Below are 16,210 nucleotides of genomic sequence, written 5' to 3'. Positions count from 1 at the left end.
ACCTTAGCAATTAAAATGCTAAAGATTAACAGCTCTACAAGGAGAGAGAAAGGCATTGCTACCCTATCCCACAGTGAGCTACATGGTCCTAAAAATGATCTTTGGTGAAACCTGCACATGCTTTTAAAACAAGGCAGCAGCTGGCAGGACTGTGACATGCTTAGAGATATGTAGGATTCTCATGGGATAAGAAGAGTGTGGGAGCCTGTGCTGCTGTTGAGACTTGCCTCTTGGGATATTAACAGGATGTCTACCCTATTCCAAGGCCCTCAGAAGTTTCAGCCTATATTTCCTGACCTAGAAAACCAGCATAATCCAGCCTAACTGAGGAAAAAAAAGTACTTGCAAACGTCTCCCAACTCAAAATACTGTGAAGTCTTACCCAGAGTGGACCATGCCTATGAGCTTCTATTATTTTGTCAGAAAACTTTGTTCTTACTGACTTTGAACATTGCAAAAGGTGCATTGTGAGCAGATGCTACCTCAGAAGAGGCTGGGAATGACAGAGCGAAGCCAAAGACACAGCAGAAATCACACATCCCTTACTGCAGGGTGAAGTCAAGCACAATCAATAGGAGAGAAATATATGGGCTGGGCCTAAATAAAACTTTTACTCATTTGGTAGTTTTTGCTGTTGTCTTGAAAAGACAAGTTTGTGTAAATAGCAAAAAACATTTCTGAATGTCAGACTGCAGAGAGTCATATCTGATACTGCTAAAAGATCCTGCATGTTAATTCGTATGAGCAGAGAAGCCTACAAGCCAGGATCTGGGTGCTGGAGATGAAAACCATGCAACAGCAAATTCGGGCTTAGGCTCCATGGTGCAAACATATAACACTTGCGTTAAATCTGACCTTGCTTTAGGAATCTCTGGTCTATCACCAGTTTGTCACTTCCCACAAGGAGAGCAAAAGTCAACCTTCATAGTAAAGCTCTGAGGCATTATTGTAGCTTTCTAGCTGCTCTGCAGAGGATAAGAATGAAGATTTTGTGTTGGTTGCCATTACCCTATGAGTTATTTTTAGTTATTCTGTAATTTATTGGGTATTTACCAAGTGTGTAAAACAATCACTTTGAGAATGAATGGCATTTGACAAGTTGATTTAGTGTAAAAGTCAGCATCCCAGCTGAAGCCCACTCAAATTGCCTCCAAAAAGCAACTGCAAAAACCATTTATTACCTGTTCTGGTTGGAAATTGTGCATCCTGAAGCCAAGCAAAACTCAGAGTCACACTAGAGGCAAGTTTTGCAAATGTAGGATCCTCATGGGACAAGAGGACTGTCCAGGTTTTACAGCCTTTACCGGGCTTGTTCACTGCCCTGAAAGCTAGTACTAAGGAGCGATCTGGAGCTCAGCAGAGTTGGTCAGGCAAAGAGTTTTCTTCAGAAAAAGCTGTTAATTTTTTGTGGGGAAAATATTTGCACATGCCATTTTGGCTGAAAATCAATTATTTCAACTCTGAAATTCCCCCCCCACGTCCCGCTGACATTCTGGTCAGATGATTCCTGCTCCTATCCTTTGCTTTAGCTGGAAGTCCAAGACCTGCTTTGGCTGCAGTATAATGATGAACCCTGGTGAAAATCCTAGGATGTGTGATGTGTTTCCAGCTGAATCAAAGAAATGTAAATTCTGCTGTTTGAGGCACAAGCATAAGCTCATCTGCAGCAGTATGTTCAGTCCTGCTTCATGGAAGATTAAATTTAAACGAAGACAAGGTGCAGAAAAGAACCAGGAGGATGAAACAGAGAGGAGAAACTTCACTTTGGTGTTGCAAAATGTAGACTGAAAACAAATATGATTGCTCACTGCCACAACATAGAGAGGTAAACAGCAGAGAGAAGAGAGAGCTATAATGTACGGAACATTAGCGAAAAGTCAGACTGGCATATGTGGCTAGTGAATAATTTTAGGGTGGAAATAATAAAAATATTTAAAGCCTAGCAAGGTTCTGGACTAGCTTTTTGGAGGGAGGACTAAAGGCAAGAAACCTAACTAGTTGGAAGGTGGATTATGCAATGGGAGTGCTGATGTAGCTGGAAGGGGCCCTAGGGACCCAGCAGATTTTTCCTGTCTGCGATCCAAGGGGAGGCTCAATAGGGAAAGACACATGACATGGCAACTCCAGGTCACAGTGTTTTACAGGAACTCAGTTTCCAAATTAATTTTTTTTTTTTTCCAGTTTGGGACTTTTCCTTTCAGCAAAAGATGACCTATCCATGGGAAGCAGAGACATTCCACAAACATGCTCATTAAGTCAAAAAGCTTTCTTCCACTGAAAAGTAGTTAATCTGGAAATTTTCAAGAAGTCCAAGTGCTAACATCTGCTTGGACTGTAAGCCCCTTAGGCAATGGCCTTATCTCCTTGTTCCTTCAGTGCCAGACACCCTTGTTGAGACAGACAAATAAAGGATGACCAGGCGAGGGAAGCAGAGAGTCTATCCAGCTTCTGCCAGCTCAGCTTTCCATGAGCTATCCATGAGTAGAGAGAGCAGCGAGAGACCTCAACACACTCAGACAGCAGCCAGGCCAGAAGGGTGAGTTCTGACATGATGTAAATCATATGATGGACCTGACCGTAGAAAACTCAAACACGACTTTGCAATGCACAAGCTCTTAATGGAATAAAGCTGAATGAAAGTGTAAGATAATAAATAACAATAAACTATTGTTTTCAATAAACCAGCCAAGGGTTGTCAGATGAAACAGGAGGCATTTCATGAGCCCAAGGCTACAGTAAAAAGCATGTAAGTATTTGAGAAGCAATTCTATTCCAAGAGGAGAAAAAGTGGGATTCAAGAGCCTTTTTTTCAACGATTCCATTACAAAATTGTTCTGTTTAAGAAGAAATGCAGTTTTATCCACTGCAGCAGAGCCCTTCTCTGCTACTCATCCTGTGAGTCACACAGAGCTCTGTATACCTTATGTGTCTGGAAAAACAAATTTTCTTCCTGGAGAAGATGCATCCTCTGACAGGCATTCCACATTTTTGCCACCTACAAGTATCTTGGGAAATGTAGTTCAACGAGTTTGAGTTAGCACAGAATTCAGCTCAGCTCTTTCATGCATCTTTTTAAAAAGCTTGACTATCAGCAAGATGTGCAGGGGGTCCTCAGTCACAAGTTTCAGATTCATTTCGTCATCTCATACTGCCCATAGCTCAGGAGTTGTTCCAAGTATGATCCATGATTTTGGGTTGCAACCCACCTTCTTTGCAGTGTTGGCTAGTCAGAAAAAAGCATGCCCATGTGCATATACACACAGGGTGTGCTTCCTGTTGCTGAAAGAAAGGGGATTCTTCACGCCTGGGAGTTTGTGGGAAACAGTGGAGGCAGCAGCTCTTCTCTAGTGTGTCCTCACTTGTCAGAGCCTGGCCTAACAAAAAAGGACGTGCACAGATCTGACTCAGATGTGATTGATTGCTCTGATTTACCCTTGATTATTTCTCCCCACAGCCTTCTTTTCCTGCTGTAGCTGCCAACTGATTTGGTGTTTGTGCTGGCTCAGAGAGGCCATAAGGTCATTTTTACTGTATCTCTCCCCCACAGTGCCTAATGATTTGGAGTCGCAGCACCCTTGCCTATAAAAGGGAACATAAAGTAGGGATTGCTGCCACTTGCTGTGCCTGTCCTCAGCAGAGACAGGAAAGTCTCCATGCACAGATAACTGTTTATATTTCACAGCCCGTAGGGGTATTAAGGGTCATACAAGCACCAGACAAGGTCAATGGAAACAATAGCTTGGATGTAGATAAAACACAATTGCTACCTTAAAGCACCACAATTATAAAGCCCACTTTCATTAATGGTTGTATTCACCATGACAAGAAAGGAGCTCAATCCCCATTTCACAGTGAAGGTATAGACAGATCCTGCAGCGTCCTTCTGGCAGGACCTCTATATACTTCATTTGCAACTCTGTGTGAAAATAGCAGGGCGAGAGTATAGCCTGGGAACACCCAAAGCAATGGCCACCCATGGCTCTGGCCCCCCAGAGGGCAACTACTACTGCCCATCACCACCCAGCACACCACAAAACCATGGGCAGTCAGAGAGGAACACAAATGTCCTTCTGACATTTCTACTCAGTATTGGCAAGGTGCCCTTATTGCTGGTGGTATTAGATCAATTTTCAAAGACAGTGGTGGAACTGTGGGGGAGTATGAATTCAGGTGCACTTATAGATGCATATAGCGCAACAGCTCTAGCACTTGTGAATGCTGAAATCAACACTAGAATGCCAACACAGCATACGGAGGTATACGATAACCAGCACAGGGATGCAGCATTGACATGCACTACTCACTGAAGGACCTCACTGTGCAGTCAGCTCCTTGGGATCTGCCTTGATGAGTCCCCTTAGAGCAAGATCAGGATTCAGAAGAGGAGAAAGCAGAAACAAGGTCATTTTCATGGGTCTCTGTGGTTCATTTCCTGCCGTGACTACTTGCTAATAATTGTTTTCACGCTGGATTACAGAACACAGCACACAGTGACACATGTCCTCATCTATCCCACCTCATGGGTTTGCCCAACCCAGTCTCTATTCTCTCCCTACCCAAGCAACTTCTTCCTTTCCCACTATTTAGAGTGGAGTGAAAAAAATAAATCCCTCTTCCCTATCACCACAGGGACTCTCAGAGAAAACTTACAGGCAATTGCCAATGGGCTGAAGACATTTTCACCTGTCCAGGAGTACAAAGAAGGGATGTGGAGTTTGCCTTGTAGCAACCAGGCTGACCTTTGCTGTGAGTTGCTTTTTACAGAGGTTAGCAATGGACAAAAATGTGCACCCATCAGGACACTGAAAGCAAACCCTCTCCTGAGGAGCAGGGCTCCAGGGCTCTGCCTGCCAGATCAGGGCCCCACTGAGGAAATCCCCTTTTTCAAGCCACCCTAATTCACAGGCAGCCAAATTAATGGCATGAAGGCCAACGCGTCCCAGAAGAATTCCAATTAGATGCACTTGTGATTAATGGCCTGGCAAGAGAGCAGCAGTGGGGCTAGAGAAAGGCACTGAGCTGAAAAATATGCTGTGTATGCTGATGGGCAGAAAAGGGAGGTGCATCATGGGGAAGCAGGGAAGATGAGGTCTCACCAAGCCCAGGAACTACTCAAAGAGAAAATTGCCTCCTGTTGCCTGCAGTGAATGCCCAAATGCTTCAGCAGTGATTAGCAGTGCTAAAATGCTCCACAAACACTTGTCAATGTTTTAGCCATCATAGGTTAGCCAATTAATTGACTAGTACAAGTAGGATTCCTGACCTTCCTGAGGACTAACGTGCTCATTCACAACATCACTGCTGCTCCATCAGACTATTACTACAATTAAGCCAATAGAAGCATCCCTATAGAAGCATCTCAGTTTTTAAGTCAGCTTAATAATTAATATTCAGATGTGGTCCTGAGTGTCTTACAAGCACTTGGATTTTTCTCCTGTTCGCTATTAGCTATGAAGCTACCTAATCTTCAAATCCAGACAAGACTGAAGTGTTCAGCTGTTTGGTTTTTTTTTTTTTGCTTGAATTTGTTCTTTACTTTTCTGTTGAGCAGATCTCTAAACTGCTGTTATTTATTCACTTTCTCATGGCATAAATTTATACAACACCCCCAAATCCTACAGTAAAAGAGAAGTATTTAATCTGCATAGTCAAATACTCAGAAAAGAGGAGCAGCTATGAGGGCTGTCCATACAGCTTTAACTTGACCCCAAAGGCAGATGCATCATCATAGATCTCTTAATGACATGATCACACAGTATTTTTCTCCAGAGAACCCCATGGTAATTTACCACCAGGAATGTTTCCATTTTTGTTGCTGAGTGCCTGACACTGAGCCTGACACTACACTATCAGGGCTGCCTTCTTTGCTGCAGAAGATTCAGTCAGAGGAGCACGAGGGGACAATCTTTCTGTTCATCCCACCCCATCTTAGCCCTTGCGCCTAACCACAGGCACTGTTAAACCCAGTTGTTGGTTTCTACCAGAGTCTGGAGATGATTAGGAGCCCTAAAGACACTAGGTTCCTACAGCTGGCCAAGGAAGGGGAAAGAGGTATTTTTCCTGCCCTCCTGCTGGATTGGTGGGCAGATGGGCTCTTCCCCTTTGTAGACACCAGAGACTCCCCCTGAAAATCCATGTTCACATCCCAGGTGACCTTAGCTCTGCAGTACTAGAAACATCTGCTTTGTTCCTGCTACTCCTCATTCTTGTGTTGATGCTGGCCACTTCTGATTATTCTGTTTCTATGCTTTTTTTTTTTCTTTCAGTTTCCCTGGGCAGAGTAGTGGCTCTGTGAATGCTGGAGAGCAACTGGCAGCAGTGTGAGAAATCAAATTCCTCTTAAAAAAATTAGATTATTAAGTGAGACATCCTGTCCTGGAACAACACAAAAAAGGCCAAACAAGATAAAGTTTGTTCCTTTTGACAAGAGGGTAAATCTGGAGTGAATAAGATGGTTACTTTCCATAATCAAATGCCAGGGGTAGGACTGAAGGACTCATTTTGGGATAAAGCTCCCTCTTCACAGACTAGATAAGGGGTTATGGCTCCATAGAGTCAAGAAGTACAAAGTTTTATGGTATCTTGGGAGGGGAAAAGAAATTAAAGACTGCATCATGTGCAGATCACCATTAATCTGACCTGTGCAAAGGATGGGGACCTTATCTCCTGATGCTCAGGCAGCTGTCCAGACTGTGCACCGTGTTATGGTCTTGTATTAAATATGTACATTGTATGGCTAATAAAATCCACAATGGCTTGTGTCATCTTGCTATTTTAGTTTGGGTCAACCAAACCTCGTCTCTTCATCTGTATTCCCTTGCCTGGCTTGCTTAGTCTCCAAACAAAGGCTCAGGAGCGTTCATAGAATGTATCTTGGGGAGGGGAGAAAGAAAATCATATTGTGAAGGCCTTGCAGAGAGGCAGATGCAGTGGGCTGGCAGTGAGGAGAAGGTGATGCTGGCCTCCGAACAAGTTTAGAGACTGACAAGGGCAAGTGAAGAAAATGAAGCAAAGTGCTAGAAGAAATAATATTCCTGGTATTTGATACCAATTCAGATGGGATGCTCTGGTGGCATGCTTCTGAGAAGAGGGCCCAAATAGCTTGAAAACAGATCTCATTTTGCTCGTCACCTGTGCTATTATAAGGCAGAACTTGTGTTCTGCTATCCTGAAGGCAGTAGATGGTGCTATTGATAACACTATTAATGCATAAGTTAATCAAGTAAAAGTACACCTAGATGAACAATATTAAATGCTTACGTTTTCCTCATATCAAGGAACCTCAGACCACTTTCAAAAATTGAAACCCTGCATTTTTGTGTCAGCTAATGTTTGACTCAGAGCAGCTGCTCTTCTGTGTGTCCCCACACACCTGCTCAAGAGAGAAGACAGAAGATAGCAGACTGATGCTAAGTAGCGAAGAGCTTTGTTACACCAAGTCTCACTGAGACTTCAAAGATAATTTCAGGAAGAAGGATGCAAACAGCCAGGTCAGAATTTGGCAGGGCTAATCTAAATTAAACTAATCCCTCAGTTTTACAAGATGGCCCTTAACAACTTGATGTCAGGCTGTCATCTCTATAATCTTTTGGGAAGAGCTGTTCTCAAAAGCCAGCACTGATTGCCCTGTTGGCACATGGTAACTGCTCCGCTGCTTTTCGGAATAGGCACTTGTGATCTTAGTCCCATTACAATAATTGACTGTTATTACTCTCAAGGGAGCAGATTAAGCAAAAGCTGTAGTTCCCAGTGGGGCAGAGACTGTGCAAAGACACAGCACTCGCCGGAAACAGTCTACAAAGGCAACTCCTCCACCCCAAGAAATGAAATGACATCAGCAGTATCACAAAGTTAAAAACACTCATTTCTGACTTCCAGATCAGTCATAGTTACAGGAACCAGCTAAATGCATTTTCTACCCTGTACAAAGTTGTCATTACAATCAAGAACCACACATCTAGCAGAGAGGCTAATGGAGGAGTGGGCCAAGATACACAGACAGAGAAGTGTCCCCAAGGCTGCTGGACTGACATAATGAGCAAGACACTGTGTTCTTTGTCTTGTCGGGCTTAGAGGAAAACATCCAAGGCCCCATAAAATCAAGACTCAAATTTCTGTAGCTGAAAGCGTCAGCGCATGTAGGAAAGGCAACTCTGAGGAGAAGAGGTGCTCAGTCCTGAGATGAAGTTTTTCTGCATATCTTAACATCCTCTGTGTCTTAAGATCAGTGTTTCAGGCTTTCTACAGCCCTTTTCCAAATGCATCCAAACACACACATACAGCTTTGCAAAACGCATGCCAAGCATGAAAATGTCGGTCTGGTCCAGCTCCTAATCCTCCTTAAAAACACCACTCTTAGCTGTTCTCTTATTTTCTATCATTTTCTTTTACTAGCAACAATTCTTTAAATTGATCTTTGAATGTGTACAATTTTGTACTCTGTAGATGTCTCAGATAAGATTTAAATAGCAGGAGATTGCTTTTCAAGCATTTCACATGATGGAAATTAAAGGCCCATTTCCAAAGCTTTTAAATATGTACTTAACTTTGGGCACATGAGTAATGCTATTGACAGCAAAGCGATAATTCATGTGCTTTGCTATACCGCTGCCCAACAGCTGTACAGACAATACAAATTGCTCGAACGATATACATGGGGTTACTCTACATATTTTCTTTAAAATAAGCCTACAGGAGAGATATCACTCAAGAACATCTTTTAGCAGGGTAGGGGACCTGATGACAAAGGACACAGAGATACACAAAGTCTTCTTTGCCTCGGTCTTTACTGGTAAGACCATCCTTAAGCAATCCAAGGCCCCTGAGACCAGTGGGAAACTCTGGGGCAAGGAAGACTTATTCTTGGTGGAAGAGGATCAGGTTAGGGAACATTTAAACAAATTGGACCTACGTTAATTCCATGGACTCTGATGGGATGCACCCACAAGTGCTGAGGGAGCTAGCAGGTAGTATTGTGGGGCAACTCTTATGAATGTTTGGAATGTTGTGGTCCTTGGGGAAGGTTCCAGAGGCTGGGAGGAAAGGAAGTGCTGAAGGCACTAACAGTTAATTATCCCAAAAATGGTTATTTTTGCAGAGCTAACCTTTTAACTATGTTGTTTTTACTATGTCTTCTCCAAAGCTGCCAGTGCTGCTGTGTTTACATTACAATCTAAGTGGACAGCATCTATTTTCACTTTGGATATGGACACAAAATTCAGGTTTAAAACATCTAAAGGAAAGTCACAGCCTAGCACAACAGAGTTGTATCCAATTTGATTTCTATTTTTACCTCCTGCCTGCAAGGTTACAGGAACACTTTAAAAACACACCTGTTCTTGTGCAAAAGCCCTTCCTGTTGCCAATTGCACTCAGGGTTTCTCCGTAGTTTCCTCTTTAGTCACAGAAGTGGCAAATGCGTTTTAAACTTGCAGGAAATGCCAGTGAAACTCCTGGGATATTTATGGTTCCTCTAGGGTAGGCTGAGTCACATTAGCACCAAGATGCTGGGGAGCCTGAAAAGCTCTTAGAAATATTATCTCTGTTGGTTAATCAAAGACCAAGTTCTCCAGGTCTGATTAATTGTCTACTTTCTGCAGGCCTAGGAGATTTGCTGGTGTACCTGACCATCCAGGCAAGCATTAAGCTGATGAAGCTGCCCAGAATCACAGGAGAGAAGGCTGCTATAGAAAAGAACTGAATATTAGTATTTGACAGACTTTAATGGCTACCCTCAAACTCATCTAAGCCATATGCTAGTCATACCCATTCAGTTGAGTCTTCAATTCTAACATCTTCATGGTTTAGTGGTAGACTTGGTGGTGTTGGGTTTACTGTTGGACTTGATGATCTTAAGGATCTTTTCCAACCTGAATGATTCTATGATCTATAGTATACTAAGTGCATGCATAAGCTATTAGCATGAGTGCTGAAGTTCATGGCAAACCTTCCCAAAACCAGAAGTGTCAAACTAGTATCCAGGAAAACCCTACATTAGCAACAAATGACTTGAATCAACATTTACTCCTCTAATAATTGAAACTAGGATCTTTTGCAGGCAAAGGGAAAATAAGAAGTGTTGCTAATAGGTGTACAGAAAGGCCAATCACAAGGCAACCATATGAGCAGCCTTAAGGTTAAGCTCCATTTTACCATCAGATGTAACACAGGGGTAGTCCACCACTACTTTAAAGTTGCTCATGATTTTGCTCTACTACAGCCACAGATACTAGATACTCTATCTGTATCTGTGCAAACAGTAACTCAGTCATACCCTATACAGGCAACCATCCTGCAAGAAGCACAAGGAGATTGTATTCGGTCAATGTGAATGCTCCCTCTGCTGGCACCGGTACCATTGGCTTCTTGGTACTGGTTTGGAATCTGTTTGCAATCTAAATCACTGTTGAGACACAAGTCAGTAAACTTGGTTCTCAGGCCCTGGAGTTTACAGGCCAAAGTATGAGGCATCATTTTAAGCCACTCTCTGTTTTACAAGATATTTATAGTTGTGAAGACTGCTGAGCACCGACCTCATTTTCCACTTAGTTCAAAAAAGAGGTGAAAATTAGGGACAATTTCTGCCAATTTTTTTTTTTTTCCCCTTCTGCATTCTCAGTGATAGAAACAAACCAGAGCAAGAGGAAGTGGGGGGCTCAGCCTAGCCCTCAAATCATGATAATTGCAATTAGCACACAAACATGCTCATTAACTAAATGCATTGTAGCCTGGCATGGAGCAGCAACTGAATCATGGCTGAGCAGGGCTAGATAGAGCCTGTGGTTGATGCAGTAGGCATTTGTGGAGTCAGTCCAGCAAGACAAAACCTGTTTTATAACTCTGCATACCATGAGTTAGCCGTCTGTCCAGAGTAACCTGCCAGGTACTAAGCAAATGTAGCACCACTGAGGTTTGTGATTGGAAACTAGCAAAATTCTGCTTGGTACAAAAATAACCTTAGTGTTTAACCCCACCCTGGCCCTGTTAATTTGTTGTAGAAAGTTTTTACCTAATTTTTAGTTGATCATTTCTATAGAAAGAAGAGTAGGACCAAAGTTTTCTACACTGAGTGAAGGAGGATTTAGAGAAACATCACAGAGCATGCGTGTTGCTTCTTCACAGAACATGAATCAATATTTGACAATATTTAAAGTGTTCAAAGTGGCTTTGCTGCTACATTCAATATTTTATCAGATCTCCCAGATACAAATTTCTGGATCACTTAGCTACAGGCAAAAATCCTGGAGGCATAAAAATTAGAAGACAGAGATAAATCTTTTATATGCATGGTCATGAAGATGTAATATTTTCTGATGATACTTTAAGTGTTTGCAGTAGATAGTACTGATACAGAGTAATTCAGTGAAAAACAGTACAGGAATAGCAAAGATTATTACTTTTTATACCCATTGGACATGCTTTCCACTGAATCATGAAGTTCATCTCTACCCAGCTATTTTATCTCTTCTTATCAGTGCTGATTTATTACAATTTTTGCCTGCAAGTGCTGTGCATCAAACATTAAATCACAGCTGTTTGTGCCTCTTCCACAGCCAGGCTAAAATACCAGGTTTGGATGACACTGACCTGCTACGGCTGCTGTCAGGTATTGGCATCATTTGATAAAACAGGCAACACGTGGGAAGCGAGTAAAGCCTCTCTAACCTTTGAGAGCTTTTGCATCAATCACTTCAAAATTTTATATGTCAAACATTTGACAAAAAAAAATTAGAAATGAAAGCACTTACACTCCCAGCCCACCGCAGCCAGTGCCTCCGTAACATGGTAGGTAGGAACAGGTCCAGTATAGAAGTGCTTATAATATGCTCGCAAGAAGTGGCAGTATTTAATGAAGTGAAAATGTTGCCTCAGAGTGCTGCTGGAATAGCACAGCTCCTGTTTCTGGGGCAGAGGAAAAATTGAAGCACCACAAAGATACACTTGTAGAAAGTTTTAGCAGTTCTTTATCTTGTTTCCGTAACTCATTTGCCCACGGCTAGAAAGAAAACTTTTTAAACACTTACTAGCTGTTCAGCATTTTGCTGGACCTGCTGGTTTGGTGGCATTTGCAGTCTGTAGCCAAGTCATGCTTCTTTCAGTAAAAGACCATGGAAGGAACTTTTGTCATATGTAACATATGTGATCTAGTTCAAATAGAAGCAACAGGACTTCTAAATCCTGGGTACCTTGGCATTAGAGATAATGTTGTCTCAAAATCTTTCTTGGACCCAGCCCTAGAAACTGATGGGAAGATTTAGGAAAACTCTGTAGGTAGAAAACCACTAAATTCTCAAGGAGGAGCAAAGAGATCAGTGGTGATCATAAGACGAGGTCTGAGCTCTATTTGTAATGAAAATGTATCTGCTTCAAATTGTAAGAGATTATTAATTTTGCTCTAGGTTCCTCTATCAGAATAAGATATTTTGTCTAGTTTCAAAGGTAGTTTAGATACAACAGTGGACAGGCAGCGCTGATAGATGGCTCCTGTGGTATCTATTACAGGGCATCTGTCACACATATCCCTGGGCTGTTTCTCACTGCTGTTGTTTTAAAGATGACAGACATGTTTTCATTCAGAGAGGTTGTCTATTTATATCCCCTGGACATAGCTTCTTTTCACTGCTCTGTAGAAGCTTTATCCAAACTGGAAGGATGCCTGTGTAATCTGAAGGATGCTCTCCCCACTGAAATGATGTATACGGGCATGTCTGCCTGGGAAGGCATGGGGGGCAAAGCTGAAGTTAGGGCTAATCCACACATACTGGTCCCAGTTAGCTTAGCTATGCAGTTTTTTTTTTTTTTTTTGCCAGGAACACATGGGACCCACATTCACTTACTTGGTCAGAAGCAACACATGAAAAGTAACACCTATATACCTAATGGTTTATAAACATGTTTTAGGAAATTAACACTACGAGGGAAAATTCACCAGGCACCTGCCAGGTGCTGTCAGGAAGGGAGTAAACAGCGGATAGCCTTTCTGAGGCAACAACATCCCCAGTGTCTCAGCAGCAAGAGTGGATGTGTGCATGACACATCTTTAGATGAGTGCTCTGCAACATGCCCAGCCACCAGAATAACCCCTTAGTTATCGATCAGGGCTGTTGCCCCACTCTGAGCTCTGTGCTGGATGTGCTTTTTGCTCTGGACCCCAAATATTGTTCTGAACTTACGCTCAAAACATCCTGTAGGCTAGTCCAGTGCTGGAGAAAAGTGTTACCCAGTCCATGTGTTGCTGCCCACCAGCTCATCCTGCAGGCACAACAGGACAGACACCTAAAGACAGTCCCTGTGGGAAGCCACTTAGAAGACATCCTGGTTTTCAGCTGGGTCTTAAGTTGGCAAAAAAACTTACTTCTGATGTTTTTTTCTGCTAGAAATTTAGAGGGAAAGGCAACATGCTCCCCAAGGGAAAAAACCCAACAAAACCACAAAAAACTTCCGATATCAGTTGAAGTCTTGACAGTGACTTCAGAAAGGCCAGGATTTTGCAGTGGTCTGAGAGTGCAAATATAAATACAGAGCAAGAGTTTTGTGTCATCCCTCTTGTGCCCATTTCTGGTCTTTCCAGGCCCCATCTAGCAGAAAGAACTGTATTACAAATTAATCTAAATGCAGTTGTCTAAGCTCTCAGTTTCAACATAGTGAAATTCTGCAGGGGGAATATGATGGGCTTGCTGTTACTTTAGCCCTCCCTAAAATTACTACTTCAATAGTACAGTTTCACTGCAAGACAGTTATTCTTTATAAGGATTCAGTAAAATGAGAATCTGACTGGGTATTAAAGTGCTGGGATAACTTCATTAATTCACTGCAGCGAATGGTGCAGAGGAGACCATCATAGCTTATGCTTTAAGCCCAACAGTAATAACAATAAACAAATAGTCTCAGCTTGTCCATTTAAAAAAAAAAAATAAAGAAAAATCACATCAACCTGTCAATACTCACTGAGTTTCCTGCTGTTCTCATCATTTTTCCCTGAAAATATCTGGATACATCTGAGGAGTTAAAGATATGCTACTAATGCCTTAAACCAACATACTTTCACTCATCTTATTTTTACATGCTTCTTTGAGTAGCATAAGGAGAGTTAGCCAGTAGATTTAAGGAGTATTGAAAATATTGCTTAGAGCTAAGGCAGCAATGAGCTTTTTCCTTCTTACAGAGGCAAGCTGCAAAAAAAAAAAAAAAAAAAAAACCCCAAACAGAACAAAAACCAAAACCAGAAGGACATTGATGACCAAGTAATGTTTTCTACAGAGTGGCGATACAGTTTAGCCACAGAACACTCTTCCACACACCATGGTCACTTCCCCTCCAACAAGCAGAAGACTCACAGTAAAAGACAGAAAGCTTTAGAAAACAGTATGTTATACACTGAAAATAAGAGATACTGAAAAATTGCTAGAGAAACACTTGCCCTTGGAATAAGAACAACTTCTCCTGGTATTGAGTTCTTTACTACCACTTGCTTGCTTCCATATGCACAAATCCTCTGGCTGCTTAAACACCGAGACCTTGAGTTCTCATCTCCTCAGGCCTTAGGGCTGCCATTAGAGCCAGCTATTCTCTGTCACTCAGGTTGGGCATAAAAAGTCCCCAGAAGACAAGATCAGGAGCTTCAGCATCCCCAGATCACACTGCCTTCACAGAGACAAAAGCCACACTGGTGTAAACTGAATGTTTCTGCTACTCTCCTATCCGTTTCAAGTGATTATATAGGCTATGCTATCTCCACAACTAAACTGTTTCTTATCAGCCCAGCTGATATTAGCTAGTATGCTATTGATCATTGTTATCTTTCAGGCACATCTTCAGAGAGAAGCTTGAATTTTCAGATGCTCTCTTCCTCCCAAACCATCTCTGCTTGAACTGACCCATGAAGTCTGGGATGCTGAATGCCCATTACCATTGACTTTCACTACGCATGTATAAAACACCTGGTGCGGAGAAGGAGATGCTGAAAAGTAAACCTAATACTCATTCATGGGAATGGGGTTAAAGTGTCATTTGATGGTGATCAGGATCAGCAACACCCCAAACCTTCTGTTTAGTGTTGTTAGCAACCCTGCATATGGTAGCTCTGAGATATATAAGCTGTGGCTTCCTGGCAGAGACCACAGCGTTCAACTGGGTTTACACAAAGTACACACGTTAACCAGGCACAAGACTGCAGTCAGGCCTGCAGGTAGGACTTGTAGCCTTTCCCAAAGCAGAGGGGAAGCAGCAGGCCGATATGGCACAGCCATGTGGCCACAGCAACCTTCTCAGACCCCACATGTGGCAGGGAAGGAAACCCCCAGGAAGCTTCAGGAATCAGGGGGAGCTCAGGGGCCAGGCTCTGACTCTACTGGCTGTGAAGATCACATCCAGATGTGGAAACAGTCACAGCAAACAAGCAATTGCCCCCCAAATCACTCCTGAATAGAAACACCGTGACAAGTGAATAACTAATTCAAATCAAGGGTGATTCAGTGGATGGATCCGATGCCCTATGGGTAGCACTAACAGCCCTGTCAGCTTCTCACAAATGCTCAGTGACTCCACAGTCAGGTAACTGCAAGAAGGTCATTCAGGAGGCAGAGCCCCTTTATGCCAGGCACTGTACAGCTTGGGATGAGGGTGGTTTCCCTACTACCCTACCCTCTCTGGGTCTGTAGTCCCATTTCTTGAAGACTGGAATGAAACATAACAGCAAAACAAAATGACTTAAGGCTGGGAGATGAAGACATAGTCAATAAACTGGGTTCAATTGACTCTGAACACTGAACTTCTGGCAAGGATTCAGTTAAGGTAAGCCTCAAAATAAAACAGTGTAGTATGTCTAACCTCCCCCAAAACATCCAAAGCTGTCTCACTATCTACAGGGCAGCAGCTGTGAAAGTCAGATTCAGGTCTTAGGTGCACTAGTGTATGAAGTTATTCAGAATCAAAGTCAATTCATCAGCCACTATAAAGTGACTGATGGCTTTGTTGCAGTCAATAGCACTATGTTCATTAACTCCAGCTGATAATCTGGCCCTTGGGGTTTGATTTGGACACAAACCTTTAATCAACTAAACACCAACATGAGAAGCTGCAGATGCATTTGTGGACAGCCCATCGATTAGAACCGGAAGAAAGAGGTGATTATTTTCCCGGTATAGCAGCTATTTTTTTTTGGTTGGTTTGTTTGGTTTTTTTTTCCCCCCTAAACTCAACATCAGTCAGA

Source organism: Numenius arquata, chromosome 5 (assembly GCF_964106895.1).
Source record: "Numenius arquata chromosome 5, bNumArq3.hap1.1, whole genome shotgun sequence".
In the NCBI taxonomy this organism is placed as follows: domain Eukaryota; kingdom Metazoa; phylum Chordata; class Aves; order Charadriiformes; family Scolopacidae; genus Numenius; species Numenius arquata.
This window is presented reverse-complemented; position numbering follows the sequence as displayed.